The sequence below is a fragment of the Oryzias latipes genome, chromosome 18 (genome assembly GCF_002234675.1).
Source record: "Oryzias latipes chromosome 18, ASM223467v1".
Lineage (NCBI taxonomy): Eukaryota > Metazoa > Chordata > Actinopteri > Beloniformes > Adrianichthyidae > Oryzias > Oryzias latipes.
The window spans coordinates 27,872,316-27,885,419 of NC_019876.2; the positions used below are offsets into that span (position 1 = coordinate 27,872,316).

The window sequence follows — 13,104 nt, forward strand, 5'->3', positions numbered from 1 at the left end:
AAAATCTGAGCAGCGAAAGAGCAGTGGTGCAGAATGATCCATTTTTTATATGCCTCCGGGCCACTCCCAGCTGCCAGTGGGACATGATATGGAGGGCCCCCATCCGGAGACATTTACACATCATCCAATCAGAGCTGCTGGCGGTCGGCGATCTGGGCCATGACCGCCCTTTGGCTGCCCAGTTGTCACCTGATTTCATAAAGGCAGTACCCCTGCCTGCCGCTGTCTAAATTCATGACCACGCTAACGATTTTCAGTTGTAGAGGTTGATCTTAAAAATTTTGCCGATGCCTCCCTATTGCACGGTATGTATTTGTGACCGTAGCATTATTGGGAACACAGAACCACAAAAGAAATGTAAGATTAAAAATAATCTGTTTATGATTATGGAGAGAATAAGATCAGTAAACCCACAACTGTGTGCATGCATGCACAACTGCAAGCCATCCAAGTCAGAACAATTAGAGTTGAGGCTTCACAGGAGAGCCAGTCCTGCAGTAACACTGGGTTTCTTAAACATTTATGGGATGGTGCTTGCAATCCCCAACCTCCTCTTTATCATTTGTCTGCAGAAATTATTTAGCTTCTGGATGGCTGCAATACAGATCCAAGCATTTGGAAAATGACTGCGGTGCTGCTCATGGTTAGTTCACAGCACCAATGCAACTGAAATCAGTTTTAAAAGGAAGTAAACAACAATCTGAGAAGTCCGTACTGAAGCAACCTAGGGCTTAGTGTGGGCGGACAGAGAGACACTTCTGTGCTGTGATTACTTAAAAGAGGAAGCATACTTTGAAATAGGATTTACGGCTGTGCTTTGAATTCAAGCAAACCGTTAAGTCTGTTTTTACTGCAAAGCTGGATTCGACCTCATTACAAGAACTGAGTACAATTTAACAAAACAGTTGTCGATGACCGTGGAGCTGATGGCAGGATAGGCGGCACCGACAGAAAACGGGTTGTGGAGCTTTTTTAAATATTTACTGCACACCCCGAGGGATCTGTTTACAATTGTGTCGTATTATCCTCACGTCATAAAAACTGGGTTGGATTCATAATTAATTATTCCCAAATTAAAATGAAAAACCTCAATTCTGATAGCATTCACTCCGCTAAACCTGCACAAGAATCCCGTATTATTCCAGCAGCGTCCATCCAGCGCAGCAGTGTCCTTTACAAAGCCAGAACACTTAGCACGATAATAGGAAATGTGGGGGATGAATTGAAAGAAAACTGGAGCTGTTTGTTGTTTCACCTCACTCGATTTACTGTCCAATGTAGCAAATACCTTGTGCAGCACCAGGCTCTCTCCATCATTTCCACAGACATGTCTGAACGCCGTATAAGGATCATCAGCCAAACTGTGTCAAATGTCAATGACATCAATTTCAAAAGTGAAGCCATGAATGCATCCGAGCTCAGACATCTGATCACTTTTTTATAGTTGCAAGTTGCATTTCTGAAAAGCAAACTGTGTGTTCAAACTATGGGGAGACTGAGGACTATTGGGTAAAGTAAAAACTTCATACACACATACACACACACACACACACAAAAAGGGAAATAGCGTCAGAGTAAATTGCTTTCACCCTGTAAACTGAGAATCAGATTGAGCGAAATAAGTGGGGGAAAAAATGATTTCCTACTCTGTGCCCTGTCACAATGAAGGGACAAGGCAATGAGGTGACTGCATGTTTATTTGTCTGGATGGGGCTGATGCATACAGACTGCAGCTGCTCATCATTAGACATTACCAATCCATTCTTCTCTATTTCCCCTAACCATTACTGGCTAGGGACTCACGGGCCAGATTACCTAAATGTTATAATCCTAATCTCTGTCCAGAGTTAATTATGACTATGAGCAAACAATTCCTGCCAGGCCTGCACTCTTTCAGCATACTCAATTAATCCGCTGGTTACTTACGCCTAGTGACCTTGAAACTTTCAACTCTCAGAACCAGCCCAAACGGTTGTTTTTTGTCAAGATTTTTTGCTAATAGACTTTGTCCTGAAACAACTGCTGCAATGACGGAACTCCAGATGCTTCAGGGGAAATAGCATTTGCAAATCAGAGTCATTTATTAGCCTCATATCTGCAGCGTTAACCCTGAATCGGATGGGCAGCATCCGTGAGTAGATCAGTCACACAGAGAGTGGCTCCTCTGCCCTCTCCTTGCACTGGGCCATGCATTCATTGCCACCTCCTCGCTGTCAGCATAACTCCTTTTTCCTGCGTGCACCAAGACCTTGGAATTTTTAAGCATGCCTGTGTATGCGCAGCCACTGGAATGGAAGGGATCCGTTGCCATCCATTAGGACTAACTTTCCTATAAATTGCCACATAGGCATGCACACTTCACCAATCGCCACATAATTACATTCCACCGACACAGCGTGACCTCTGAAAGAAGCTGGCTGCTATAAATAATGCTCATGCTAAAGCTCGCTACCTTTCCCTGAAAACTTGTCCCCTTTATCCTCTTCGTGCAGTACGTCCTCGAACCACCAAATTCTTATTCCAGGCTTTAGAGTTGTCCAAATCTGTCCACCACAGACGGGCTTTCTGCACCACAGCCATGCTCATTTGTTTTTGCTCCCTTCTTCAGTGGTTCTGCGGTCCAGATTAGCTTTAGAACAAGAGGTGTTTAAACTGAATTTGTGTCCAGTCACTGCCATAGTAACCCATTTAGAGATGGGAGTGACTGAGCTTCAGTTGCTCTCCCTTTCTTCTATCAGGAATCTTCGACAGATTTAAAAAAAAATCCAAACTTGCTCTCAGAGTTTCAAGATCTGGATTCAGTTTTTAAGTAAATTCATATTATGGGGACAAAAAAAAGAAACAAAATGAAAGCTGCAGGTGGCGTCATATGGCCCTCTCCCACCCTCACCAGAACCTTTTGACCTCCCCTAACTCTAGCCTCTCCCCCTGCAGCCCTGGTCAGTTACATATTCAAAACCCTGCAAAATAGCGGCTCTTCTGTTGGTTTTATCTCCATAGCAACCATCATTTTTTTGGGTGACAAACAGGTTTATGTAATTTCTGAAAGAATCAACAAAAGTAAACTTTTGGATTTCCTTGGCAACAAAGGTTTTTTCTTAACCACATCCACATTCATTATATAATCATATTGTATGTCATATCGTTTTGTTCAGCTTGAGCCAACAATTCATGCATTTAACTTTCACAAAATTGTAGGAAAAAGTGTGCGAACAACAAGGAATTGTCACATTTGTGAACTCGCCACGCTAACGCCGTTCAAAATCTACAACTTCTAAATTCCAACACATTTTCCCAAGTGGCTTCTCAATGATGCTTGAGGAGTTAGGAGGCAATAGATGGAAATCCCTTGGAGAATTTTTATTTCTTAGAACAGTGATTTTCTGGTAGATTCCAGGTTATGGAAGCTTCTTGTTGTAGCATTTACCGAGTGTTGATGTTTCATGAAGATTGCTCAAACAAAAGTATTTTTTTTACACAAAAGTGAAAAGTGAGATGTATGGCCATCCCACAAAATTGTTACAATTTTTGGATCCATTTGTGGATTTCATTTTTGTTTTTTTTGGCCCCTTAACCTTTGTGCTATCCTATGGGGTCCATATGACGTGTTATCCCTAGCGTGACACAGGTGGATCTTTATCCAACATGAAGATGATTTCATGTAATCCATGGACACCAGTGAAGATCACAGAAAAAAAGTTCAGCGCACTGTCTAGTGGATGACCCCACTCCCAATGTCAAAGTGCCTAGGATAGCACAAGGGTTAAGAAATTAATTTCATTTTTTTTCATTTCATTTCATTCATTTTTTTGACGTTTAAAAAAAACAAAAAAACAAACGAAATTGTGTGTGTGTGTGTGTGGGGGGGGGGGGGGCACTATACGTGTGACAATTTAAGTGCATTTTTCCGTGTGTGGCAGGAGTCAAACTTTTGCCCAAAGGTGCAAAATAGAAAAAAAAAACTTGTGAAAACCCACAGATCTTTCAGTCTATACGGCAGCAGGACATGACAGGTTCAACATTTGGGTCGAGAATATCAAAGGTTGTATTGAATTCACAGGAACAGGAAGTGTGGTGTTAATTAATGAACAAAATCCCCCTGTTCTTAAAATACTTGAGTTTGATGATTTGGTCTACAGGCATTCAGCTGAAGCCTCAGACGTCATGAACAGTGTGTGTGCTGACTGAGACAGAGGGAAGCTCTGTTGAGGCCTTCTCTCTTCCTCCTCTATCTGTTTGCCATCTGTGGAGAGGCCGACAACCTTGACAGGTAAGAGAGTGATCGCACCTCAGTAACTCTGAGGCTCAGCGTGGATTTCTGTGTTTGTGTGCTGCAAGCAGGTGGAAGGGTCACGGCTGTCCACTTACCACCTCACGTGTTGGTCCCACGACATGTTGACAGACCAGCAGGGGCAGAAACCAAAAGGCAAAGGGACATTCAGGGAAGCGGGAGTGTGTGTTTGACGACAGCTTTAACCCTTATAGCCAAAATATTGAGCTTAAAAAATAAATAAAAATAACTTAAAAAGTGTAGCAAAGAAAACTTTTTTGTCAGGATCCATGTCATTTCCCTGTATGTCTGTCTCTCTGCATGGACTGCATGGACTTTCTGACTTCCTGGTTTGGCTCTTCTACTAGTCCCCCTCACCTGCAGCCAATTTCTAATCAAGACTGACAGCTCCAACAGGAAACAATCCAGCTTGTTCTCCCCCTTGGTGACAGATCATCAGTTGTCCTTTTGGTCCCTCATGCCTGTTCTCAGCCTCAGCCTTGCTTTACCTGGGCTCAACTCTACCAGTCCTGCCCCCAGTGTTTTTTTAATAAAGCCTGCTGTCTCCTACTTTGATCCACTTTTGCTTGTCCTAAACTAGTTCTAATTTTAGATATGGTGCCAGGACTGAGAAAAATGTGCTCTATGTTAAAGTTTGGGAAAAAAAGCACAAACTATGACAAAAAGTATGACCAGTTCATACAAAATGAATTTTTACTTATAATAAGATACTCAGAAAAAAATCCAACAACTCAGGGCCAAGGAGAGAAAACGGGTAAAAAACAAAAACAAAACATGTTTTTTCCTAGAAAGCTCAGTTGAAAAAACTGCAGGTCCATAGAACCACTTTAAGCTCAACTCTAGAAAGTCAAACTTCATGGAAGAATAGCTGCATGTGAAAAAAGACAAGACATATTGGGAGTTTGTTCTGCTTTTTTCAGTCAGTGTCCTCCAGAAACCCTGCTGACCAGCAACAGATCAGAGTTTGAGCTTCCAGTCTCTGCAGACACAGCTCTCAATCCAGAGGAGACATTGTTCTTTCATCTCTAGAACGTCTTACCTGAATGCTTAAGCAGGCCAACACAAAATGTGAAAACTAAAGACGGAGCTGCTGACACTTTATATTTGCTTTGATACAAAGTAAGTTTGTTTAATATAAAACAGAAGATGCTTCAGATCATGTTCTTAAGAGGTAAATCTACAGTCAGGAGACTGGAGGGGAAAAGGTAAAAATAATTTAGCATTTTACTGGATATTCACAAATGAGGAATGTCCTCATCTCCTGTCTTTAAATATTGAGGCAATGGACATTTCTTTCCTGTTTTATATGGAAGTATCACAGTATGAGGAAGAAACTGTACCTCTGAAGCTACGCTCACACCACTCTCGCCAATGCGCGTTCAAGCCACCACTTTCAATGAACATTTTACGTAAATGTGCTTTTCCACATTCCAAACTCTTGCGTTCACATGTAGCTACGCATGTTTCTATGACCGTTCTTGGGCTCAATGTACAAAACATGCAGCTATTAAAATAAAAGTTAAACCAGGTAGAACTTCGACCAATCAGGGACTCAGATTTGGTAGTAGTGTATGGATGGTTTCCCTTTTGATTCACAGAGGTGTCAACTGTTAGAAAATTGATCACGGAGGAGAAATAAATAGTTGCGGTTTGTTCCTGGAGATAATAATATGACACCAAGTCTTTCATATATCGGAATAGAGCTGTATAAGAAAAAGCCTTGAGCAGGATTTGCCAGATTTGCTTTTCTTAAGCCTCATTTCCACTGAGCCGTACGTTACAGTCCAGTCCAGTCCGGTATCTTGAGCGTTTCCAATATAAAATGGACCCAGTAAGCCGGACCGAATGGTACCATTTTTGGGCACCCCTTGGTTGTGGGTCCATAGAAAAATGGAAAGGACCGCTTAAGGCCAGGTTACTGTGGAGACCCGTTGATTGGCTGAAGGTCAGTAAACCTTGTGCTATCTTAGATGACCCCACCCTTACATTGACGTGTTCTCCCTACCATGACAAAGGTGGATAAAGGTGGAAAGATCTCATATAATCCATGGACACCAGTGAAGTTCACAAATCATTAAAGAAAAAAAAGTTCAACACACTGTATAGTGGGTCTAGATGACCCAACATTAAAGTGCCTTGGATAGTACAAGGGTTAAGACAAAAGAAAACTCAAAGAAAGCGGCTGTAGTCCTCTTCCCCGCCCGCCATCTTCCCTCAAACAACATAAAACGCTTTGTATCTACAGAGTACCAAAAGCTAAGCGGGGAAAAATGAGCTGCCGGATGACTGCCATTGTTGTTGTTTTTAGCTTCAACTTTGAGTGGAAACACTCACCTGAATTGCCTGGACTGTTCTAAACCACACTGGACCAAACCGCTCAGAGGAAGCAAGACTTTGGACATCTCCCAACTGTAGGTGGAAGACATGTGCTAGTAAACAGTAGAAAAAGAAAAAGAAGAATCCCTTCCCTGTCCAGTGTTAACAGTGTGTGCAGCATGCCTGGTGTGAACACAGTTTAAGAGGTCATTTACAGCATCGTCAGCCGTGTGCAGGTAGAACACACGCCATGCGCAGATTTAGAGGTGTGCCAGAGCCACATGGGCTAAACAGACTTAGTGACAGTGGAATTCAAGATTCAAGATTTTGTTTATCATCATTCCACACATAGTATTTGCAGAGAAATACACAGGTGAGACGAGATGTTGTTTCTCACTGGTATGACAGTGCAAAAAAACAGGAATAATTAAAAAAAAAGTAGCAATAAAGTAACAATCCAAGAATAAAAAATAAGATGAATAAAACAATTAAGTGAAACAAATAAGATAACAAAATATATAAAATAAAATAGAATAGAATAGAGACCAGCATTCAGTGTGATAGTGACTATGTGTGTTTAACAGCAGTCTTGTTTATGGGGGGGTTGCTAGAGTCTGTGTCCATGTATTGTGTCTTCGGGTCGTGTGGGGGGTTGGGGGGTAATCCTTTGATCTTATTGCAGAGTGGAGTTTGTGAGAACATGAATGCATGAGCATCCTGCTGGATCTGCAGCTGATGCTCCTGAACCTCCTCCCAGGTGAGGGAGAACAGTCCATGAGAGGGGTGCTGAGGGTCCCTGATGATGGAGGTTGCTCTGCGTAGGCAGCGCTGCTCGTGTGACTCCTCCAGGATCGGGAGGGGTGCACCAACAACAATGCACCGGCCTCCTGGACAGGCGGGTTCCCTGTCGGAGTGTTTGCATGTATTTATGTTCCCACTCAGAGTAAGTCTTTCTATGTCTCTGCCCTTTATATGTGTTAAAGTCAGAGACCAAACTAAACAACATCAGCACACACACATACACACAAACACACACTCCCTTAAAATGCAGCTGACAAATCCATCATCTCTGCAAACATGAATGTCTGCGAGCGCTCTGACAAGGCATCCGGAACGCTCAATCACAGTTAATAAAGGGGGCTAATGAACTCCTCTCATTATGTAGATGCTAATCACGGAACATATTCTTGTAATTTGACTTAGTTGATTTATGCCAAAGGATACATCACTCCCACCACCACAATCACTAAAAAAACAACAAAAATTCTCACAAACTCAAACATGTTTCAACCTTAATAATCAGAGCCTGCCACAACTGGGAAATGTTTTCAGGTCTGCAGAAAAACAGAAGCACATTTGCATTTCTGTTCACTTTCCTAATAAAGTCTTGCCAAGCTTTAATATAAAGCTGTTTAGTCTATATTTTATATCAACACATACTAAATATTTTTGTGCTACTAATTAGTTATTTATTTAAAAAGGCCACAAATAAAAATAAAAAATCATAAATTCAACAAAGAAATATGTGGTAATAATTTACAGCTCCTTAAACCTAATGATCAGATAAACAAACTCAAACAGGTCAAAGAAAAATCTCATATATGCTTAAACCAAGTACAATCAGTCATTATTGTTAAAAAAGACATGAAAGTGTAGTCACATCCAAGACTGCTCATCCATCCATTTCCAGGACCCACTGAATCCCTTTCAGGAGCCAATCTAGCCATTGTTGGGCCCTGAACTGGTGGCCATGCTCACACTCACACTTAGGGGCAATTTAGAGACACCAAGCGACCTATAAGGCATGTTTTTGGAGCGTTGGAGGAAACTGGAGTTCCCGGAGAGAACCCACGCATGCACGGAAAGAAAAAGAACTTCACACTAAAAGGTCCAGGCTGGGATTTGAACCAGGAGCCTAACCACTGCTCTGTTCATACTTTACCAAAACCTTGAGAAATAAGGTTTCCCGATGACACGGATAACTTTTTCAATAAAATAGTGTTTTTTTTTTCTGTTCTCCTTTTCCCAACAAAAATGGACACCCCTTTCTACTGTACTACAACAAGTACTACAGGTACTACAGCTAAGAATGCTAGTAACAGTAACTTTGGAGTTCTTAATGGCAACAATTTATATGTGCCGACATTGTTTCTTTCTGTTCAACATAAAGTAATGAATCATTATTTTTTTAAAGGGTCTACATGATGCAATACAACTTTTTGAGCTTTTTGAGAGAGGGGGGCACCATAATCCCTTTTCGCAAAGGGCGCCATGCAACTCAGGGCCGGTTTAAGACACCTTGTCCTAAAAAGACAAACCAGTAACTCAAAATGAAAGTCCACCAAAGAGTTCTGCTGGACTCAACAATAGAACTGATAAGAAAAAAAAAAATCCTCCAAATACAAAAACTGAATCTCATTTGTAACACCTAAATAGAAAGTATTTTCCTATAACTATATCCTATAATATTTTCCTATAAGATCAAGTCTGGTTACAACGACATTGAATGCAAGTTTCTTCCATCCTTTTTATTACTACAGTCTGCATTTCTCTGAGCTGTGGGGGCGCCAGCGCCGCAGAGAGGATGGTCCTGGACTTCCTCCCCTCGCTTCAGGTCACTGCACCAAAGCGGTGTCGGGAACATCATCAAAGACGCCTCTCACCCCCAACGGGAACCTTTTCCCAGCTAGTCTCTGCTGCATGGAGGCTTTCATTGTAGAACCATCAGGTTTTCCAACAGCTTCAGGCCATGTTGAACTCTGCACATCACTCCAATATCGCTCTCAGTTGACTTTTTTAATGGCTAATTCTTCATCCTGAATTACATGAAGACAATCTACAAACCAGGAATGATGTCAGAGCTGCTGATGTTTCATTCACTTGTTGTTTTTTCTGTTTGAATCTTTAAAATAAAAAAAAAGGTACAAGTGAAAACAGCATTCTTTTTTTTTAAGTAAAAGATTTCAATTGGGCTCATGAATTTAACCGCCTACTGGCTGAATTTATATCCAATTATAGAACAAAAGATTCTTCTGTTTTTCTTTCCGTTCAAGGTGGGCTAAATTAATCGGAGTCCTGGATTAGATGGTACACTCCGAGTTAGTGTTCTACGGCGTGAAGGGATTAAATACAGTTAGTTAATAAGGTGAGGAGCACTCCAAGCACAACAGGACGGAATTGCAGACTTTTTGGTACATTCTATAAAGAATTATTTTACATTCAGCACATTTTAGCTTTTCATTTTCAGGAATTATCTGATAAGAAGAATCCTGATTGCTGTGTGCAGGCAGGGCAGCAGCAGAGGTAAGATGAAGCAGATCTCATGGGGCCTCCACAGCTAAGATTTGGACCACTTGGTGTTCTGACAAAACACTAAACCCATCACTGGGTTTTGGACTTTTGGTGGAGCTTTGAGTGTGCATGCTGTGAAAAAATAACAATAAAAAACTCTGATGCCGGAACAGCATTTAGAATAGGAGGCGGGAGATAAGCATGTTGTCCTCAAGGGGACCCTCCACATCAGTAACTGACCCTTCTCAGTGAACGGGGTCACAGCAATGGGATCTCCCAGGTCTGGCTCTTAAACTCAGATCTGGGGGGTCCTGTGGTAGTGTATTCTGTGAACTTGAGTGGGGGGTCACTGGTGTGGACCTGACCCCAAATCATTGTTTCCCCATTTCAGTACAAAGCCAGATTTCGACACTGCATCATTTTTCTTTCCAGGGTGTGTGTGGTGGTGGTTTGAAACAAAATATTTGTTTAATGTTTTGTCTTTTTGTTTTTAAAATTCGATTATGTTTTTATGTAAAGCGCTTTGGGTAGCATGAGTTGGAAAAGTGCCAATAAAGTCTGATTTGATTTGATTTGATGTTTAAACTCAGGAGACGGAGCCTGATGATCTGAAAATGCGGGGAAGAAAAACACATCTGTACAAAGTAGAAACAAACTCCTCACGATAGACAAGTGTAGGAAAAGTAGAGGCACTTTTTTTAATGGACCCAATGACTAGAAAAAAGGCAATCTTAAATGTACTCCATTCACCAGTTAAGGATCTATCATTTAAACATGCATCAGTCATGACTGGAACAGGACAGCCTGGTAGCATCACTGAGACGACTGGGGGATTTGCTCTTGTCTGACGCAAAACTGCAGATAAGTTCAGTGATTTATGGGGGTTTGGGCGCCAATATGGCACTAGAACTACACAAAAAAAGAGGGTCAAATGCTGACTGAAGTAATTACTTAGCCCTAAAAAGCGCTGTGATCAATATATTAGTTTGTTTTTCTTTTTTGTCTTCAGAGAGATTCCTAATCCTTAAGTGTTTTCCTGCTTAAATAAATGCATTCTACCCTTCAAATCTAAATTATTAATCCAAATAATATAATGGTCTGAATCTGTGCAAGATTAAACTTAATCCCCATTTGCTTTACTTAGATATATAAAAACATAAAAGAAATCAAGTTTATTGCATAATGTATCTGCTGGTAAAGACAAATTCATTTCATAGAAAGTTAAAGAAATGTGCAAAGTCATATTTAAATGTGTATCTTTTTAAAAAGTGCTTAAATTGGCAGGGTCAAAAACAAAACAAAATTAAAGCTACAAGTAGCATTTAGCGGGCCCGAGCACGTGCGACCGCATGGCACGAGCGACCGCCCCGTGAGCAACGCCCTGCTCGAGCCATTCTCGTCGTTTTTTCTTGTCCATTCTGGAGCTCCAAGCTATTGTTAATACGACAGCTGCCTGGGGGGGGGGGGGGGGGGGGGGGGCTGTAATCTGTTGCCTTAAGGGACAAAGACTTTTGCATATAGCATGAAAAAAATTCAAGCAATGATGATAATTGCTATCACTGTCCCTAAGGATGAGAACAATAGAACTCATTCAATTTCCACTACAATGTCTAGATGAGTGTCAGCTATGTCTGATAACTTGGCCAATTAGCTGGACCGGGATCTTGCAAAGTGCAGGTGGTTAACGTCCAGTGTAATGAGTCTGTGGACGGCAACAGTACAGCATAGCTTTTGGTTTCCACAAGAGAAGAACTCCTGACACATCTGCCCTAACAGACAACTACAAGAGGAGTTGAAATGTATAACACGGTGAAGGAGTTTTTGTGCAGAAAAAGGTACAATTAGAAAAGCTGGTAGCAGTGACTGCAGATGGGACTCCTGCTATGATCAATAGACAAACAGGTTTCATCACTCACTGTAAAGCTGACCCAGACTTTCCAAAATGTCTGCATTACTGCTGCGTCATTCACCAGCAGGCCTTATGTGCAGAAGTGATTGGCTCTGGACATATAATGACTCTTATTCTGAAAATCGTAAACAACCTCAGCTGCAAAGCAAAACAGCACAGGATTTTTAAGGTGCTATTGGAGGAGATGTCTGTTGAATATGGTGAATATGAACATTGTGAATCTGAACTTGCATTCTTGACTGACATTACTGGAAAACTAAACCACTTGATCTGCGAGCTGCAAGACAATGGCAAAACTATTTTTTTTTGACCAGCCTGCCTGAGCCAGTGTTTTTCTTGTGGGGATCTTTTCTGCCAGGGCTTGTCAGCTTGGTCAGTGGATGTTGCTGCAGTTGTCTCCCTTGCTGGGACAGCTGGAGTTAAACACAGCAGCTCACGGCTCTGAAGTGGACCCCGTTGCTGTCCCAGTCTGGATGGGCACTGTGGCGATGTTCCAATGGCCAGGCTGGCTCCTGGTATAAAGAGATTCCCAAATACCATTTCCTAACCGCAGAGCCAAGGATGTGTTTACATGTTTAGGTCAAAAATGTGATGGACAGCTTCATTTTGTCTAAACATGCCACCCTGTTATTAATCCAGTTGATATGGTTCTCCATCTGTGTCTAGGTGATAGAAAAGCATTTTTTTTTATATTTACAGCTCTAAGCAAACAAACAGTTGTCTATATAAAAGAGCTTTTACAATTGTGCACTTTTAGCAGGTCTCTGAGTTCATGTGACCAATGTATGGTGGATTTTCACAGACCTTGTTTAAAACTGAAGGTGAGAGAGACTTAGAGAAATGGCTTCATTGTTCTGGAGTTCTTTGTTTCATCCACAGAAGAGTAGAATTGGTGATTGATTTTGAAAAGCTGATGAAAAAAGTATCTTTTCAAATTGCAATTTCTAACTTGGGTTTTACATTTTGTGTTCCATTTTTTGTGCTTTATTTGGGAAGCATTTGTTATTTGTTTGGTGTTTTTAAGGTTCTGCAAATATACACATCATTTTTTAGAGACATTTGTTATCAGTTGTGTTTGTTGATTTGTAGTTTAATTTCATTGGATGTATAGATGTCGTGTGGGGGGGGGCTCGACAGCAGGTAGGACCCAGGCGCAGAGACGGGAGGCAAACGGGTTCAGGGCAAGTGGGTTTATTTAACTAACAAAAAGCGCTGCAGAGCAGGATGACAAAACTAAAAACAAAAACTTACTGTGGCATGGCAAGGGACATGGACGCCAGACAAGAAGACGTGATCA

At 41.4% G+C, this 13,104-nt stretch overlaps 1 protein-coding gene across 7 annotated transcripts in view; it reads right to left on the reverse strand.

Annotated features, from left to right (window-relative positions):
* Nucleotides 1–13,104, reverse strand: part of LOC101166255 (neurexin-2) — an 806,741-nt gene that overhangs the window by 486,244 nt on the left and 307,393 nt on the right. The window contains exon 1 of one of the 7 annotated variants that reach the window (XM_023965857.1): nucleotides 4,369–4,557. The exons of the other annotated variants lie outside the window; for them this stretch is intronic. The gene's annotated coding sequence lies outside the window, so the exon portion shown is untranslated. Of the gene's footprint in view, nucleotides 1–4,368; nucleotides 4,558–13,104 lie in introns of those variants that run through there. 7 annotated transcript variants of the gene reach the window in all.